We start from the raw sequence: 18185 nt of genomic DNA on the forward strand, positions 1-18185 counted from the left end.
AGCTATTTGACTGATGTTAAAACATCTGTATGTAGTTAGGGCATATAGTATGTTATCAAACCTTTACTCACCAAAGAAATGCCTGGAAGATTTCTTAGCCTAATCTGTCCCTATCCAGCTACATTTATTACCAAAGTAAAGATGTCTGAGCAGGTGGATTTGTTAATAGCAACTGGCTGTAACACTTTGCTGTGTGCATTTCAGTTCCTTAATCTTTAAAGATGAATGATGGCTCTATCCCACACACACTACCACAACCAAGTAAAATATGAAATATTACTTTCAAAGAACAGAAATATATATATGTGTATATATATATATTTATGTCTATATATATATATATATAGAGAGAGAGAGAGAGAGACATAAAATACATTTAAAATGAGGTAGTTCTGTCATTTACCACAAGTCAAAACTATAATAAAATGTCCTCATATGAAGGCAAAGTGTTACAGTCTATTACATATTCATATCTTCTTTTTAAGTGTTGAGCCATTATTAATTTAAGTAAGCAATTACTTGGGTCCTAACTGAATGCTGTAAATTCTCATCCCCCCCCCCCATGACCCTAGAGAAGTAACTGTTCTCTAAGATGTGTCATTTGTGTCTTACGTGAGCCATTAATCACCTTCATTGATTTTAGATGAACTGAAAGTGATACCTATTTAACAGTGATACCTATGCCAAATTAATTTCACATCAAAAATGTCTCTCTGAAATTATATCCTTCATCCATATTCCTGACTATAGGTTTACATAATTTTTATCATAATTTATACTCCATTTGACCCTCATAAGATTATTTTTCTCATTTTCACAATCAGGTTATGTTTTACTGTTTGAATGTAAGAATCCTATTAAACTGTTTCTAAGTCACATATTGCAAATCAGAACTGGTTGTATGAATTCAGAACAAGCATAAAATGCCCCTAAGGAAAAAAAAAAAGACTCTTCAGGAGATAAGGAACAAAGCTTCCCACTTTTACTAATATATTTGAAACCCCAAACTTGAAATGGAGATCTAAATTTGCTCAACATTTTAAAAATAAAAATGCATATAAATGGTTTTGATATGCAAGCTGTCATTTAAAAACAACTTGAAAAAACTGTCATTCCTTTTCCTCAACAGTAGCCCTTTGCTACTAACTACAGAAAAGAGGAAAAGGGAATAGGATCGAGGAATGGAGAGAGGAAAACAGGTATGTGGAGGAAGGCAGAGAGGTAGAGAGTGGGCAAGTAACATTTCAAAATGAGAAAGTTCAATAGTTACAAGTGTATATTAACAAAATGTAAATTTCCTTTGCTTGCTGCCAGTGGGAGAAAGGGGGATGCTTTAAACATCTCTGCTTATATATAATGACCGACACAAACTACATTAAAAGAACATTACAGCTGTTTCAGGAAATTCACAGTTCAGGGTGAAATATACCATATGTCCTCAATACCTACACACAACAGGGGGCATTAAGACAGCTATTAGGCTGACTCCCCGTTGTGCCTAGGTACTGAAGGACATATGGTGCCTTTCACCCTTGACTAACGTTTCCTTCCTTTCATTGTTTCCTGCAGCAACTTGAGTGCTTTCTGAATGCTGTTTTTCAATGGAAGGAAATTGAGTCTTCACCAACAACTATCCCCCACTACAATACACACATATACATAAACATCTTTCTGCTCAAAGTGATTTTTCTCTATATAATACACTGCACTGTATTTGGCAATACACACCCATGACTAATCAATCTGGGAGCAAGTTAAACATATAATAATGAGCATATTTCTATGTGTGGGCTGCAAAATAGAACAATGTATAATCTCTAAATTAACGATGGAAACATTATAGATACTGACAGAAGAAACAAACAAGATGTGGTTAACCAAGAAGGATTAGCAGAAATGGAATACAAGTAATTCACTATTTTCTTAACCACTTGAAACAAAATGCATTTTCTCAAATTCATTCCTAATGTTCAAGAAGCTACTTTCCATGAGCCTGCTGAATCTTAACAATGTAAGAATCATCCCTTTTTTTTTTTCTCTTTCTCAAGAAACAAATACTACATATTTACACACACAAGTTTCAGCAGGAATGACAACAGGAAAAAACAAACTGTAACGTGGAAGCAAACCAAATGCTCTAGTAGTCACTGTCACTTGCCTGCACTACGGATACTTGTCCTTCTTCCCTGTTTACCAAAATTGATGTAGTTTACATGTCTGTCTCAGGGAGGGGCGGTCTTATACCAACCTCAAGATTCAATCTATTTTATTTAATGGTGAGCATGGAATGAAACACAAGCCAGTAAGGGCTTACGGTTTCCGCAGGCACTGCTCCTGGAAGAAGTTGCCTCACTATTAAAAAGCAAGCCGAAGCAAAGGCCAGACTTCCTTTGCCGCAGTGTGTTGCCAAGCCTGCCTGTGCAAGGCCTAGAACTCTGGCAGCCACCTGGAATGCAGGACAGTTGTTAAAGCAGAAAGAAGAAAACAAACAAACAAACAAACAAATCCCAGAAAGCAAAAACCCTCACTTTGGTCCTTGCTGACCTTGTTGAGGCCCCAAACTGTATCTAGTACTTCCTACTACAACTCCATGACACGTATTTAAATCACTTCAACAATGTTGTGATTTTTTTTTCCTTCAAAAGATATATGAACATATCTTCTGACCATATTTGCTGAGGACTCAAGTTTAATGCAATACTCATGTAAACATAAACTCCCCCCAGATAGCCATAGCTTGGAATGTTTATATTTCATGAGTATTCAGAATAAGAAATGTTGTATAATACTACTTGGTTTCTCCAGTATGTGAGACTAGGCTAACCCATTTCTTTTTGTTCATTTCTTTTACTCACACTTAGGAAACTTATATAAAGAAAGAGGAGATAGACTTTATGCTTTTTAAATAATAGTTTAAGAAAGTACATCTATCATATTTTTAACCACCTGGCTTTCAGAAATACTGCCAAACTACCATCAATCATATTTTGTTCACATTGGCTGGTCAGAAGAAGAAGAAAAACTAAAATATTTCAGCTTTATTCCCTCACTTACTTACCTAGTGATCTAGTCCTAACTCATTTTCCTCTTACCAAATCCCTAAAGATACACTACTAAATGGGAAAAGGGACAATGATAAAATGGGGAAAGGTGGCAAGGAAAGCAATTGAAGAATAAGAAAAGTGGGCCGATGGGATATGTCAGAAAAGTCACTACATGTCTTCGGGAAGACATAACTACAGGACCACCGCATACTGTGTGTGACCTATGCTTGATCACCGAGGACCAAGTCCCAGGGATACCAAATGAGAACTCAGAGGACGTGTCCAGTGTGTTTTAAGGGACAGCCCTGGTGGGGATGGAACACAAGGCAGCTCATAGCAGAAGGCATGACACTTGGAGGAAAAGGAATGAGTTGAAGTCCAAGTGCTGCTATTTTCTCTCAATGTGCCAGTGGTCCTGGCCAACTGACCTAACCTAACCTTCAACCACTTGTGAAGAATCCTACATAGGAAGAATCATACTTAAAGCAGAGCCCTGTGGGAAGATGAAACAAGATCCCACATAAAACACACACACTGAAATGTGTAATTCACATGTTCAGCACACCCTCCAATTTTTCTGTTTCAACAGCCCTGAGACATCAATTCCTGGGAGCTGGTGAAGTTTCCCAGCTGGGTTTCAAAGACTCTTACCAGGATTGGCCCTGAGCATTGCTGAGAGAAAATTAAAATGACAACATCCTAGGTTTATTTAACTATCTTAACTTTGCAAAATATGTATTTTTCTCATGTCATATATAATTTATTCTAAACCGCCAGGAGTCTTCTAAACTAGATATCACCCCCTCTTTCAAAGCAGAACCCAGTCATGAGAAATCAGTATTCCTATTTAAAACAATCTACTTATTGAATGAGAAAGAATTAGAGACTCATCAACTAATTCTCAGTCCAGAAAAGATTCAAGACATATTTGAGTCACTGGTACAGAAATATATCAACCTCACTTTTGCCAAATTATCCATTAAATAACTGTCAAGTTTTATTACTGTCATTCCCATGAGGTGATTAGAGTCAGGTGAGCACTATATCTCCTCTTCCCAATAGCCTCATTATCAAATGGTACCTGAGCCTAGGCTACATTTGAGTAAGAAAAAGAAAAACCCAAATCTCAGAAGCTAATATAACAAAGGCATATGTCCTGTCCATTGGAGGCTGACTAAAGGCTCTGACCTTGTCCTTGTTGTTCTCACTCAGAGACCCAGACTGACAGACAGCAACTAAAAGGAACACTGCCACAGGCCATGGCAGAGAGCAAAGGGAGAGGCCCTGTAATAGCAATTAAATGCTCAGTCAGCTTACTAACGATGAACCTCACCATGCAATGTCCCATGGAAGACGAAGAGGCAGAAGTATTCAGTGCAAACAGTAGTGATCGCCCGCATATTTCACAATGAAAGCAATTCTTAGAAAAATTTGCCAAACAGGCAAACATTTATTACCAATCAGGCATGAAATCAGTCATATGATTATTTTTTTAACCTTTTTTTTTTTTAATCTGGTCAATCCTATAGTTGAAAAACAACATATTGTTGCATAGAGTAGGGAGAACATAGAGCCAATGAATCTCTAGACCTGATCTAAAGGTACTAATGAGTTAAGCTAGCTGGATTCTCTAACTGGTATGACCCAAATAATTATGGGGGCAGAGCTGATGACGTATCTTAAACATTGTTCATTTCATCCATTTCTAGCAAGCCATATACTAATTAACAAAATCTTTGTTGTAGATTTCTATAAGGATCTTTGAAATTTTTGAATAGCCACCTCTGGAGAGGATTTCTGTTTAGAGCACATCAAATGCAAATTGACTTTTTGCTGCCAAACAAGTCACCTTAAAACTCAGTAGCATACAACTATAAACTAGTATTTCTTATGCATCTATAGAGTCTGGCTAACCTCAGGTAAGTTCCTCATTTATCTGTGGTTGGCTCTGCTCCACATGTCTCTCCTCTTTGTCTAGGAATAACAGACTGCCAGGAATGTCCTTCTCTGGCTAAGGCAGAAACACAAAAACTCAGTCAGAAATACACAAGTTACCTTGAAACCTTGGTGCAGAATTGCACACTGTTATTTCCACCTCCTTCATTGGGCCAAAGCAAATTACATGGCTGAGACCACAGTCAATGGGCAGGGAAGTTCTTCCCAGTCATGGTGGGAGATTATCACAAAGTTACAGAGCAAGCCACGGATAGGACAACAGATGTAGAATAAGTACAGTCATTACTGCAATCTAGCACATACTCCAACCGAAAAGATAAAAATTAACTCACATACTCATACGTCACTTTTTTTGCATACTAGTTTTTAAGTTTCACAACTCCCACTGCCTTCAGTGGATTTAGATCTGTGTAGAACCCCACCAACATGACTCCTAGCTAGGGTCTCTGACAATTACTGCTTTAGTAAAAATCAGTATCTTCTGATAGTTGTAAAAAGCGTTTGAGTGGAACACAAAGGAAAGGAATTAGACCATCCTCCCAGCAACCTGAAGCAGAATAAAGACTCAAGATAAAGGACTTAATTCTACATCTATTCTGAGTTAAGATCAAAGACAGTCAATCCTCAGAATGTGAAACAAAAAGTGATATGCTTTTTTGTCCCTTTCATGTATAAAATTATACAGATGACTCACACTTGTTTGACCATACACCTGCAGTTCTTGCTTTGCAGAGAGTAGGTGCAGAATTGCAGAGAGTAGGAAAAAAAAATGGTGCTCTGTGAGATGTTTAAAAATAAGTGAGCTGGAATGATGCTATAGAATACATAAATTTCAGGAAGAATCTAAAGAGAATTTTAACTTTACCTGATACCTGGTCAAACTGTCATCACAAAAGCCTGCTGGTGGGGAGAGGGTTTTGGGGAGTGACAAGGTGTTAAGTTCTCTTGAGCAGAGAGTCTCAGAATAAACTAGAATAATGCATGTGGTTATCTTGAAAACTGCAAGACGTATCATCATTTTCTCTGAATTTTATTAAGCAATTCTAAAGTTTATTGGCAGCAGATAAAAGCTGATATCACAACTTGGTCCATGTTGGTTTCTGCCATGCAAAGGAGACCTAACAGTGATTTTGTACAGGAAGCATATGCCCTCTTAATTACACAAAGCATTAAGTTACTTACAGAAGAATCGGGAACCATATGGTCCATTAGAATCAGAAGTCAGAAGGTAATGGAGAATAGGATTTCTGTGCTTTCTAGCTAATCAGAGATAGCATGCAATAGGAAGTGCTTTTCACAAACAAGGAACCAGTGCAGAATTTCATCTTTTCATTTGGCTTATTCAAAAGCTCTTTACATTATTCTAAGAATGGCTGTGGGAGTGAAAAACCCACCTTGATTGTTTTGACCTAATTTGTCACATCTCTAGAACAGCACTTACTAAATTGCATCATGATGTCACTGTTTATTTACTCACAGAAGCCTGGGCTCTTCTGGGTCAAGGGCTCCAGCTTATACAGCTGGGTTTATCCATTCTCACTCTTAGCAAATTCTTACTTAAGGCTGAGTTGTTTCTGATATCTCTAAGACTGCATGAAGTCTATCCCAAAGCTAATATTATATTCCTATAGAGAAAGTTGACATTTTGTAAAAAGAAAAAATATGAATAGCATTCACTTTCTGTATATAGTAGATCCTGATGATGAAAGATAATTGAATGACCATAAAGCGTGTGCTGCTCTAGAAGGTAAAAATGGACCAAGTAGCTTTATTTTGAAGTTGATACCTGTACCAAGATTGATTTTTAAGACCTGTTTTTCAAAAAAGACTTTAATAATCATTTTAATTTCTAAGTCACTAAAAACCTATATTTACAGTACATTCTCGAGTGTGTAATGTTGGAACAAGTTTTGTTTTAGATTCTACAGTATCTATGTACTTATGGTCCTTGGGAAGACGCAGCCACAAAAAAGAGGGTGAGCCTTGATTTTGACCCTGAGTTTGTGGTGAAAAGATAGAAGAGTTAAATTTGCTGGCTTTCTATTTTGGTTTGCAAAGCATTTCAGGTTGTAGGACAAGTTATGGGGAGGAAACCCACCATATTCCCCAACATATAAAAGCATTTCACTTCATTCTTTAACAGTATTTCATTAAGTTCAAAAAATATTAGAAATACTTTTGTAAAAACAAATAAGAAAAACACCTTTTTATGCAGTTACCTTATTTACAGTGCTTCTTGGAAAAAATCAAATTTATTCTAGTGAAGCATCAGAATGATATTTTCAAATAAAGGAAAGGACTTCAGTGAGTATCAGTAACCCTTTCAACAAATAAAAGCCGAAATACTTTAAGATTATCATTTTCTAAGTTGTGAAATTAAGTAGCCTTTTTAACGTCAAAAATATGCCATGGGCTGTCTCACATAAAATAATCATGAGTGTATGTTAAATAAAAAATAGATGATGGTAAAAACATACTGAAATCAACAATTCTTTAAAATAAATGTGTAGTTGTATTAACTACCATATCATGAAAATACATGCTTGTACATTTTCAAAAATAGCATGTGTTTCCACGTGTGTGTGTGTGTGTGTGTGTGTACTATATACGTTCAAGCAGACAATTCGTAATTTGCATCTACTTTTGGAAGCAGTTTATAATAATTTTGATGCCTGTCCTCTCTCAGGGCTACACGTGTTAAGATTCACTGAAAGGAAAGTGTGTAAATAAGTAATAGTACAAAGATATCATTTTGTTCAAATGTGGGAATTTACTGACTACATTTTATTGACTTTTGCCAAATGTGATCGTAATACTTAGTGGTTCCATTTCATGAGGTTTGGGGTTATGAAAAGAGCCTCCTCCAGGACTGAAATCCCAGGTTCACTGCTACACTCGCCATGGCCAAACAAGCCCAGAGGTCTCAAGCTCCATCTGTTTGTGTTGCATTAAATATTTATTGGAGAATAAAAATATTAAAAGGCAGTATAAATCCATGGTGACTGCACATGTGGTCCCCATACTGGATAAGTCTCAAGAAGTAGAAAATTAGGGAAGAAGGTGAAGAATTACAATGATGCACATGTGCAAAGGGTATTCTCAAATGTAAAGAAATAAGCACATTATTTAATGGAAAATTCTCATTTTTATTTATTTTATTCTCAAATTTATTTTCTCAATTCTGAGGAAAAAAGTCTTTGAAATTTAAGTAATTATAAAACCAAAAGAAAACCAGAGAAGCACAGAGTTAAAAGGTTATAGCATGTTTTTACCATAATAACATCTTATAGATGTTACTTTATTAATAAAAATGTACGTTGTACAAAGGTCTCCATAACATGTTTTAAGTCCTGTGTTACGTTTCTTCTGTTACACACCATAGCCTGCATTTCAGCTATGCCAAACTACAAGCAGATCTACAAATTAGTGTCCTTATCCCCATCTTTACACCTGCTGTGCCTGGAATTTTCTCGGTAACTTCATACTCCTATTTCAATCTCAGATCAAATGATTCCATTTACTGAAGCCCATCAGGCTTTTTGGGGTCTGAGTTGCTACCCCTCACCGCTCAATACCACATGCTCCCTCTGCTATACCTCCTGTGACTTGTAAAAGCCAAAATTTTCACACTTTTCCTTAGATTATACGACTCTAAATATAAACACTTCATTAATCTTTGCATTTCCAGTGCCTAACACATAACAAGCCCTATGGAATAAAGTCTCATTAAGTAACATGTATATATTTGAGACGAAGCCAGCCAATTTATGATAGATGGAAGGTGTGTATCAAAGATATCAATGTTTTCAAATATCACACTATTTTTAACAAATTAAATTTAAAAAGTATAGAAAATTTACAACTCCTTTATTTTAATACAAAACAGTATTTTTCAAAGGAAATATATGTTTAAATGTACATATAAGTAATATAATCAGCCTACTGTATTATGCCTTTATAAGATCATTTTAAAACCTGGCATCAATTTTTATCTTTCTAATATGAAACACTAGCTTTACTCATCCTATAAACTCCCCAAGTATATAGTCCGTGCCATAGAACTCTGTGTCTCAACAAACTAACTCATTTATCTACAAAAATAAACACCAATAAATGTTTAATTATATTGACGTTGATGATATGAAAACTGACATATATTCCCTAATTTTTATGTAATGCAAATAAGTGTAAGCTGTCCTGCTGTGTGGATGCCTTTGTCTTCTCTGGCTCAGTTAATCATCACAGAGTGAAGTGACTGCTCCTTTTGCCTAAACTCTTTTCTTGGCCCACTGCCTGAAAATATTTTATTTATATTTGAGGATTCAACCTACCCCTTCCAAAGCAAACTCTTTCCAACCCTCAACCAAAATCAGTAAAACACCCCCAACTCTGTGTTCCCACTGGACTTGATGAATGATATGTACATCACACTGGATTATAATGGTTATCTCAAAATATGACTCCTTGCCTTGAAAAGGGCCATGTAGTCTTCATTTACATATCCCCAGAGATTCACATAGTACTCTGCCCTTTGTAGATCTCAACAAATGTGTGTTTAATGAACTAATGAATGGATGATGTTAAAGACAAGCACACATTTCACATGAGTGTGCTGTGGCCATTTCAGTAACATCATATGAATGTCTAAGCAGGAAACCTTGAGCAAAATCAAACGTATAACACTGCTTCAAAAAAAAACACTGATTAATCACTGCACACCACCTGAGTCTTAAGTATAAACTGAAGTCCCGTGAATCCTGTAGGAAATCAATAAACAGTAAAAAATGATGGAGAGGCTATTTTATTAAACTGACTACATATTCTTTTTGAGAAAAAAAGTTTTTGAGATCTTTTTGAGAAAAACACATTCCCATTAAAGTAAATATCACTGACAGAATTCAAAGATCAAAAATACGTTCATGATTACTATAGCATACATTATTAGGATATACATATTCTTGCTTGCACGATGTCCTACAGAAATTGTGAAGAAATTTCACATTTGCATATCAATGTATAAGTCACCAGAAGGAATGGTTATAAAAAGAAATCTTTACCTATTATAAGAGGAAAAAGAAAAATCATTTGAGCCATATCGTTTGGTGGAACCCAAGAAATAGTTGAATAAAAATGGCATGCAACCCCCTCTCAAATACACTTATTGTAAAAAAAAAAAAAAAAAAAAAAAAAAAACAAACAACTTAAATATGACTCAATTGCCACCTTATCCTTAAACAACTTGGAACACAACTCATAATAAAAGATAAAAGATAAAAAAAAAAAAAAAAAAAAAGAAAAGAGATCTTTGGCATCAGCCTATGTCTCAAGTCTCAAACTCAAGACCAAAAAATCTATAGGACTTAGGAACATATATATTTTTGTTGTTATACATCAAACAGGTTTTTTTTTTTAAATGTTTATTTTATTTTTATTTTCTCCAGAGACAGAGTGTGAGCAGGGAAGGGGCAGAGAGAGAGGAAGAGAGAATCCCAGACAGGCTCCCTGCTGTCAGCATAGAGCCCAACATGGGGCTCAATCTCATGAGCTGTGAGATCATGACCTGAGCTGAAATCGAGTTAGACGCTTAACTGACTGAGCCACCCAGGCACCCCTCAAAAACAGTTGTTTTAGAGAGTCGTGGAACAAGGCAAATAAAAACAGCTAAACACCTACTGTCTCACGACGAGCTGCTTTATCTGCCTGTCCTTGACGTGATTTTGAGTTTCTGACCACTGGCTTAAACAAAACTTCTGTTTCATTTACACCCGTGTGTGCCAACCCCCTCCCCCAGTGCTACAAACAGCATGGTCAGCTCCATGGAAAAAAGTGAGACTGCTTCTCTTTTGGTCACAATGATTTAGTTGGTATTTTGCATCATATCTACTATATGATAAACCCTCAAAAATGGCCATTGAATGAATTAGCAAATAAATAACTGAACGAATGAGTAAATGTCATCACGTAGTAACAATCACTGGGAAAAATGAAGTGTTTAGTGGACCACTAGTTAGAAACCTACTTTATATATGAGACTTCTGGAAAATGTTACAATAACAACCATTTCTTCCCATAAGGTACTATGTTTACATGCGTTACTCCATCTGTATCACACTCTCCACCTGACGGGTAAGGAATTGCATGTGGTATGAAAGGTGAAGGAGAACAAGATAAGAGAACACATTAAAATAAAGAGCAACAGAATCACTGACCACAATTTTTAACAGTCAACAAATAGAAACCAACATAAAAATTATTTTTGTTGACAAAACTGTAGTGAAAACATGGTCACTTAGGTCAGCAGAACATAACTGAATTCTGAAGGAAGAAGGTGCTGAACACTGTTTTTAAGTGCTCTTTCAAGTGGCTCAGGCTCACCAACGTCTGGCCATATTCAACTGAAGTCCATTATTTTGCTGAGAAACAGGAAGGATACAATTCTCATTTCTGTTTTTTTAATATAAGCTTTAGCAACTTAAGTAAAAATCCTAAAAGCACTTCAATACACATTTTCTCCTGTTGGTCTTGAAGTTATATATTAAGCAACATATTCTTTACATATGTTTTCTCCACATTTCCTTGTTCACGTAAATCAGGTAAAATAGAATTTGACTACATTCTACCTCAATGCTAAACAGAATGGGTTCAAAGTGTATGAAGAAGTTTTTCAGGGCTCAGATTCCAAGAAAGAAAATTGGTTTGTTGACTTAATTATAGAACAATTACATACCAATATTTATTCAATCCATCTTTAGTAGTGTAGTTAAAAGCACAGTTTTAAAACATATACATTTTATTCTGCTTACATCTCATGATTGGAAGGAGAAACAGTCTCTACAGCAAACACAGATATCTCCAAACTAGGAATTGTTTGCTCTTTTCTGTGTTTACAAATGCTTTGTTGGAGAATGTTGAACTTTTTATCATAACATTCCTGAATAATGCAGTGGCAAGATCTTATTTGAACTGTTTATCTGTGTTAAACTTTGCATTTTTCTCCTCATCCATTACAACCAGAAAGCCAACTTCTTAGTACTTCCTTGCCTCGGGGCTTTCTATAAGGAAAATACAGAAACTACTTATAGCCGTTTTGTTTTATGCTGTTGTTGTTGTTTTTTCCTCTCGATAACCTAAATTCTTTGAAAATAATAATCCCTGATCTTAAAGGAGAAGTTAACAGAAAGAAATGCTTTTAGAAATAGGAGAAAAAGAGGAAGATTCCCTTCTGGTGAAGGCAAAGTATAGGATGCCTGGTGGTCTAAACTGGGGAGATATGTTCCCAATTTCTAAACCCTCTGGTCAGAGCTTTCCAAAGCCTCAGAGAAGAATGGCCTCATGGTGCACATGGTGGATAAGCCCAGCCCTAGCACCCAGCTCCGTGCACATACCACCGAGAATGGCACAGAAATTTCAAAACTAATAACATGGGGAGAAAAATGTGCTAAGACACTCTCAGCACAGACATTACTTTACATCATCAAGTTAAAGGTAAAGTAAAAGATGGTTATATCTTAATATATCATAGTTTAAATTTCTAAAGAAAATTTAACGCTACAGATCTTGACTATTAAAGTACAATGAAGTATTACTTTGATATAATTAATCAGATTGTGACTATATAATACTATATTGGAAGAGACTTAGCATATATATGTTTCATCAGACATGAAGATTCCTGACCAGATTAGGGACTATGTACATACAGAATAACCAATCCAGATCATTTATTTTACTACCTCTATTGATCAAAATAAATGAACTCACTTGGCCCTGAATCCACATGACCCACAGATAGAAGACACTGTAAAATTTACTTTATTAGTGAACATGAAAATTAAATAGGCCAAATATAACCCAAATATGATCTGCATGTTCACTTTTCCTGTGTTTTGATTTAGGAAAATTCTAAATCTTAACTTAATGATACTAATCAATGTACCCCTTATACCTCTGCAGGCTTTGAGTTTTTAAAAGGTGTGTAATGTTTCTTCTAGATATACTTTAAGACAGATTGAGTTTTCATGCAAGACTCATAGTAGGTACCTAATCAATATACACTGAAAAAACAAATTATACTGGCAATACATAATCATTGTAAAATATTCAAATACTTTGCAAATACTTAGGAAAAATATGAAAATGTCCCTTTATTCTCCTTAGACAAAAGCACTGTTGAGTTAGTACTCTTTTTTTTTAACTTTATGCTTATTTATTTTTGAGAGAGAGAGAGAGAGCGCGCACAAGCAGGGGACAGGAAGAGAGATGGGGAGACGCAGGATCCAGGCTCTGAGCTGTCAGCACAGAGCCTGGCGCAGGGATTGAACCCACGAACCGTGAGATCATGATATAAGCAAAGTCAGACGCTTAACCAACTGAGCCACCCAGGCACCCCGAGTTAGTGTTCTTCTATATAGTCATTCCCATGCTTTTGCACAAACACGTATATGTGCATATATACATATTTTTACCTAAATGAGCTCAAAATACCTATTTTTCTATAACTTGCTGTTATGGGTTGAACTGTGTCCCCAGGAAGATATGCTGAAGTCCTAATCTCCGGTCCCTGTGAATGTTCACTTTATGCAGAAATAGGGCCTTTTTAAGTGTAATCAAGTTAAAATGAGGTCACTAGGGTGGGCATTAATTCAGTGTGACTGGTGAAGAAATAAAAGGCACAGAGACGTGCAGAGAGAATGCCAAGTGATGACAGAGGCAAGCCAGAGATTGCTGGTGCTACCAGAAGCTAGGAAGAGGCAGGGAAGGGTCCTCCCCTCGAGTCTTTGGAGCAAGCGTGGCCCTGACAATATATTGTCTAGGACTTCTGGTCTTCAGAACTGTGAAAAAATAGGTTTATGTTGCTTTAAGCCACCTAATTGTGATAATGTGGCATGGAAATCCTGAATCTGTTTTTGTTTTTTTGTTTTTTTTCACAAATAATAATATTTAGACATCACTTCTAGTGTCCATATGTATACAGTTACTCCCTGGTTTTTCTGTACAATTATACTTACTGCAACATGTTTTTAACACCATTTTTTTTTTTTTTTACTCAAAGCTAGTGAATGGCCAGCAGTTTTTAAGGTTTCTTTGTGAGCATATTTCATAATTTACAGAAAGCCTATTTGAACATCAAACTTTGCAAACATGCATCAAAACTCCCAATTCCCATAAATGCAAACATAGCCAAACATGTGCTCCCGGACATTCATTTCAATAATGTTGTGAACTTACTTAAACACACAGATTTATTTTCCCCTTGACATTTAAAACATTAGATCAGCCTATCACTAGTAGGTTATTTGTGGATAGAAATAATTCTCTCTGTCTTTCCACTTACATTTTTGTTAAAATGTAACACACAGGCCATAATGTTAACCACCTAATGAATTTCCACAAACCAAATGCAGCTATATAACACAGATGAAGAATGGGTACGTTATCAGCACTCCTGGAACTATTTTCTTGTTTCCCTTCTGTCATTACCAACACCTGCTCCAAATTTGGGATTTTTTTTTTTTTTTTTAATCCATTATAAACCAAAACTGCTTGGTAATTTTCATTTCAACCTCAATATTTCCAAGTGTTCTAACCACTAGTCCACCAACCCCACTGGGCCCTGCTAAATTCTCCTGCTCATTTCCTGCCATTTGCCACCTCCCACTCTGTGCTTCAGCCACACTGAGCCACCACAATCCCAGAAACCCACTTTGCCCCCTCATGCCCCTGAATCATTGTTTTTCTCATTCTTTGTGTCTTAAACGCCCCTCCCTACCCTATGGGCTCCTTTTTCCCCTGGCTAGCTTGTACAGCATCACTTCCTCCAGACTTTTTCCTATTCCTTTTCCAAGAAGGGGGTCCCCTTCTGAGTCCTTCATGAGCATACTTTTCTTTATCAGCATTGCAGCACTCACCACACTTTCAGGAATTTGCCTGGATCCTTCTGTTGATGGCTCCCACCAGCAAGAGGACCTCCAGGATCACCTGTGGACCCAGATATGCCAAAATGTGTATATTTCAATAAAAGAGAATACATCTTTCTGCTTCAACTTGTATGTCAGAGGGGGGAGGTTAAGGGGCTCCTGGATGGCTTAGTCGGTTAAGCACTGGACTCTTGATTTCGGCTCAGGTCACAATCTCCGTTTGTGAGCTCGAGCCCCGCCACCAGACCCTGCACTGGCAGCACAGAGCCTGCTTGGGATTCTCTCTCTGCCCCTCTTTCTGTCTCTCTCTCTCTCTCTCTCTCTCTCTCAAAATAAACTTCAAAAAAAGAAGAGGGAGGTCAGGAGCAGATATTTAGGAGGTCTTGGGATCTGGGTGCCAGGAGTTTAAGGTAGATCTTTCAAGTTTGGGGACTAACTGGGACTGGACAAAGTTTGTGACATAGCAGTTTATCATCAGTGGACACGGGGAGGTGAGGACCTTGTCACAAGCCCTGAAAAGCAGTTGTCTGAAAAGTGACCTGTTTGCCCAGAGGAGTCATAACCTGTGATCCTGAGATGCAGGCTTATTTGTTCAGGAGAGTCCTCCTTTGGTCAAATACACTAGGATTCAGGTAGTTCTTGAAGCAAAGATAAAGTTCCGTACCGCATGCACTCAGTGTCAGGGGACCAGTCACGTCCACCTGCGTCGTCAGGTCACCAGGTAACACAGGACATCCAGGAACCGCGCACCCGCCCACCACTACGGCTGGGCTGCCCGAGGCAAGCCTAGTTTTCGGTGTCCTCTGCCGCCCTCCTTCCGGCGCAGCTGCCAGGGTGGGACTCTCCCGCGGGAGATCCCGCGGGAGATCCTGCGAGCTTTCTCTCGTCTCGCGAGGTTTCACGCTACTTCCCAGGGCCAAGATCCCTCCTTGCGCGTTTGTCTTTCGCCGTCAGGCCTAGGGGCAGATTGCGCTACGGAGGCTCGCTGAGGTTGGAATGTGTCCGCAACTCCGCTGGGGGTGACTTCTGTCTTATTCAGCCACGTGACTGGCAGGTGTGTGTACGTGAGCACTTAATGCTGGGTATTGTTGTCATTTGGAAGGCTTAGTTACGCTCAGGATTATAATCACAAATCCGGGAGCTGTTATTATTCGGCTTTATGGGTGGTGGCATCTCCAGGTATCACACCAAAGTGGCAGGGCTGAGGTTCCAGCCAGCTTCCAGGATCCATGCTCTTTCATTTCTATTCTGTTGTTTTGTGGGGTCTGTTTGTTTTTTTAAGATAAAATATCCGAGGGGTGCCTGGGTGGTTTAGGAGGTTAAGCATCTGACTCTTGTTTTAGGCTGAGATCATGATCTCATGGTTTGTGGGATCGAGCCCCACATGGGAGCTCTGCACTGACAACACAGAGCCTGCTTGGGATTCTCTCTATCCCTCTCTCTCTCTCTTTGCCCCTCTCCACCCTCTCTCAAATATATATATATATATATTAGACAAAATGTCAACTTCTTTGTTGATGTCAGGATGTATTTTGGGTTTAAAACACATATGCTACATGGGGCACCTGGGTGGCTCAGTTGGTTGAGCCTCCGACTTCAGCTCAGGTCATGATCAGGTGTGTGGGTTTGAGCCCCAAGTTGGGCTCTGTGCTGACAGCTCAGAGCCTGAAATCTGCTTCAGATTCTGTGTCCCCCTTCCTTTGTGACCCTCTCCCACTGATGCTCTATCTCTTTCTCAAAAATAAACATTAAACACACACACACACACACACACACACACACACACTACAAATGGTTCCACTGAAGAGTTACTGTCACAAACTAATTTTTTCTTCCTATGTCCAAATACTCACAGAGAGCCGATTTCCAGAGTACCTGAAATATGGCACAGGCCTGTGAGTTGGCTCCACGGAAGATTTTTGTGTAAGCAACACAAAAAAGATGGTGTTTGTTTCTCATCTCCTGGACATATCTAATCAAGCCACTTGCTTATTTTTTAACTCATCTGTGTCCAGAAGCACTGTCATGTTTTGTTTGGTGCCATTCTCATTCAATTCATACCCAAAAAGTCCAGAAGTAACTCAGAACTAGAAAGTGGCTGGAATGTTAAGGCTGACCAGGGCTCTTGCTACATGATAGTTGCCACCTGACTGGAATGTCTAAGAAGAATGACAGGAATTACAGTGTTCTGCTCAATTTGAAGAGGGCTTCCCAGAATGAGGTGGAGGACCAAGAAATGCACCTGCCTGCTTGGTGGTAGCTCTCCAAAGGGCAAGGCCAAGAATCTTCTGGATGTTTTGTCAAGTTGACATGGTACAGAAAATATACAGAAAAGCACGGGTGACCACCAACCACGTGGAGACATGATCTCAGTTCCCTCTTCTCTAACTTTTCAATGCCATGGTCCTCAAGGATAAGCACTGAAAGTGATTCATTTAAATTCACTACTTATATGAGCAAATTAATAAATAATCCAGATATCAACTCTCTAAGGGAACGGGTTGAAAGTGAGTAGAGGCCACTGTGAGCTACAAATTAACCTGAGCATATTTACTGAGAGCCGTTGTCACTGTCTAATTCCTCCCTCAGAAGTGTTGAACTGGAGGAAATGCAATTAATGGTGAATGCTGAGTGAGCTAAGGTCAAGGCTAAGAATAACAGTCAGTGCTATGGTGAGAGTAGGTTAAAAGGAGGTACCTTAGAAGTCAGAGATCAAGAGCAAGCATGGGAGGCAGGGAAAGCCATCCAGAGCTAGGGGAGGTGTAGCAGCTGAGGGTCACCACCTCCCAGAAGACACTGAACCAGGGAACTATTTAAAGGTATGAAAGCAGCCATCACTCCATGGAGATGGGCCGATCTGGAAATCCAGGACAAGCTGACTTCAGTGCAAAGCTTCTTTTACTTTTTCTGCTCTAGGAATTGTTCAAACTATAATACATTCTTGGGGCTTTGCCCTAGGAAGCCACGTGGCTCCAGTGCCACAGCTGACAACTGCTAAGGACTTTCAGCTTTCCTCATAAGGCAAAGTTCCCGTCTGTTCTAAATCCCTCATGATTAAAACTTTTAAAACCCATCTGGCTACATTTCAAATAAGGAAGACTTTTGAGACTCATAGAACAAACTGGGATGTGTAGTCTGCAGAGATAGTTAATAATTTTAGGATTTGATTCATGCCATTGAAGAGAAAAAGGTTCAAAGGCCAGGGGAACCGCACACTTCATAACAGAGTTATTTTCCCACAACAAATATGGGTAACAAAACTTGAGCA

At 38.1% G+C, this 18185-nt stretch overlaps 2 long non-coding RNA genes across 3 annotated transcripts in view; one reads left to right on the top strand and one right to left on the bottom strand.

Annotated features, from left to right (window-relative positions):
• Window positions 1-15773, bottom strand: part of LOC122223014 — a 124782-nt gene extending 109009 nt beyond the window's left edge. Inside the window, exons 1-2 of the long non-coding RNA XR_006203986.1 lie at window positions 15582-15773; window positions 14909-14978 (exon numbers count right to left, since the gene is read on the bottom strand). This is a non-coding gene — a long non-coding RNA (uncharacterized LOC122223014). The remainder of the gene's footprint in view (window positions 1-14908; window positions 14979-15581) is intronic.
• The window catches only part of LOC122223013, a 30477-nt gene continuing 27982 nt past the window's right edge, over window positions 15691-18185 (top strand). For both annotated transcript variants that reach the window (XR_006203984.1, XR_006203985.1), the window contains exon 1: window positions 15691-15971. This is a non-coding gene — a long non-coding RNA (uncharacterized LOC122223013). The remainder of the gene's footprint in view (window positions 15972-18185) is intronic.

Source organism: Panthera leo, chromosome B3, assembly GCF_018350215.1.
Source record: "Panthera leo isolate Ple1 chromosome B3, P.leo_Ple1_pat1.1, whole genome shotgun sequence".
Lineage (NCBI taxonomy): Eukaryota > Metazoa > Chordata > Mammalia > Carnivora > Felidae > Panthera > Panthera leo.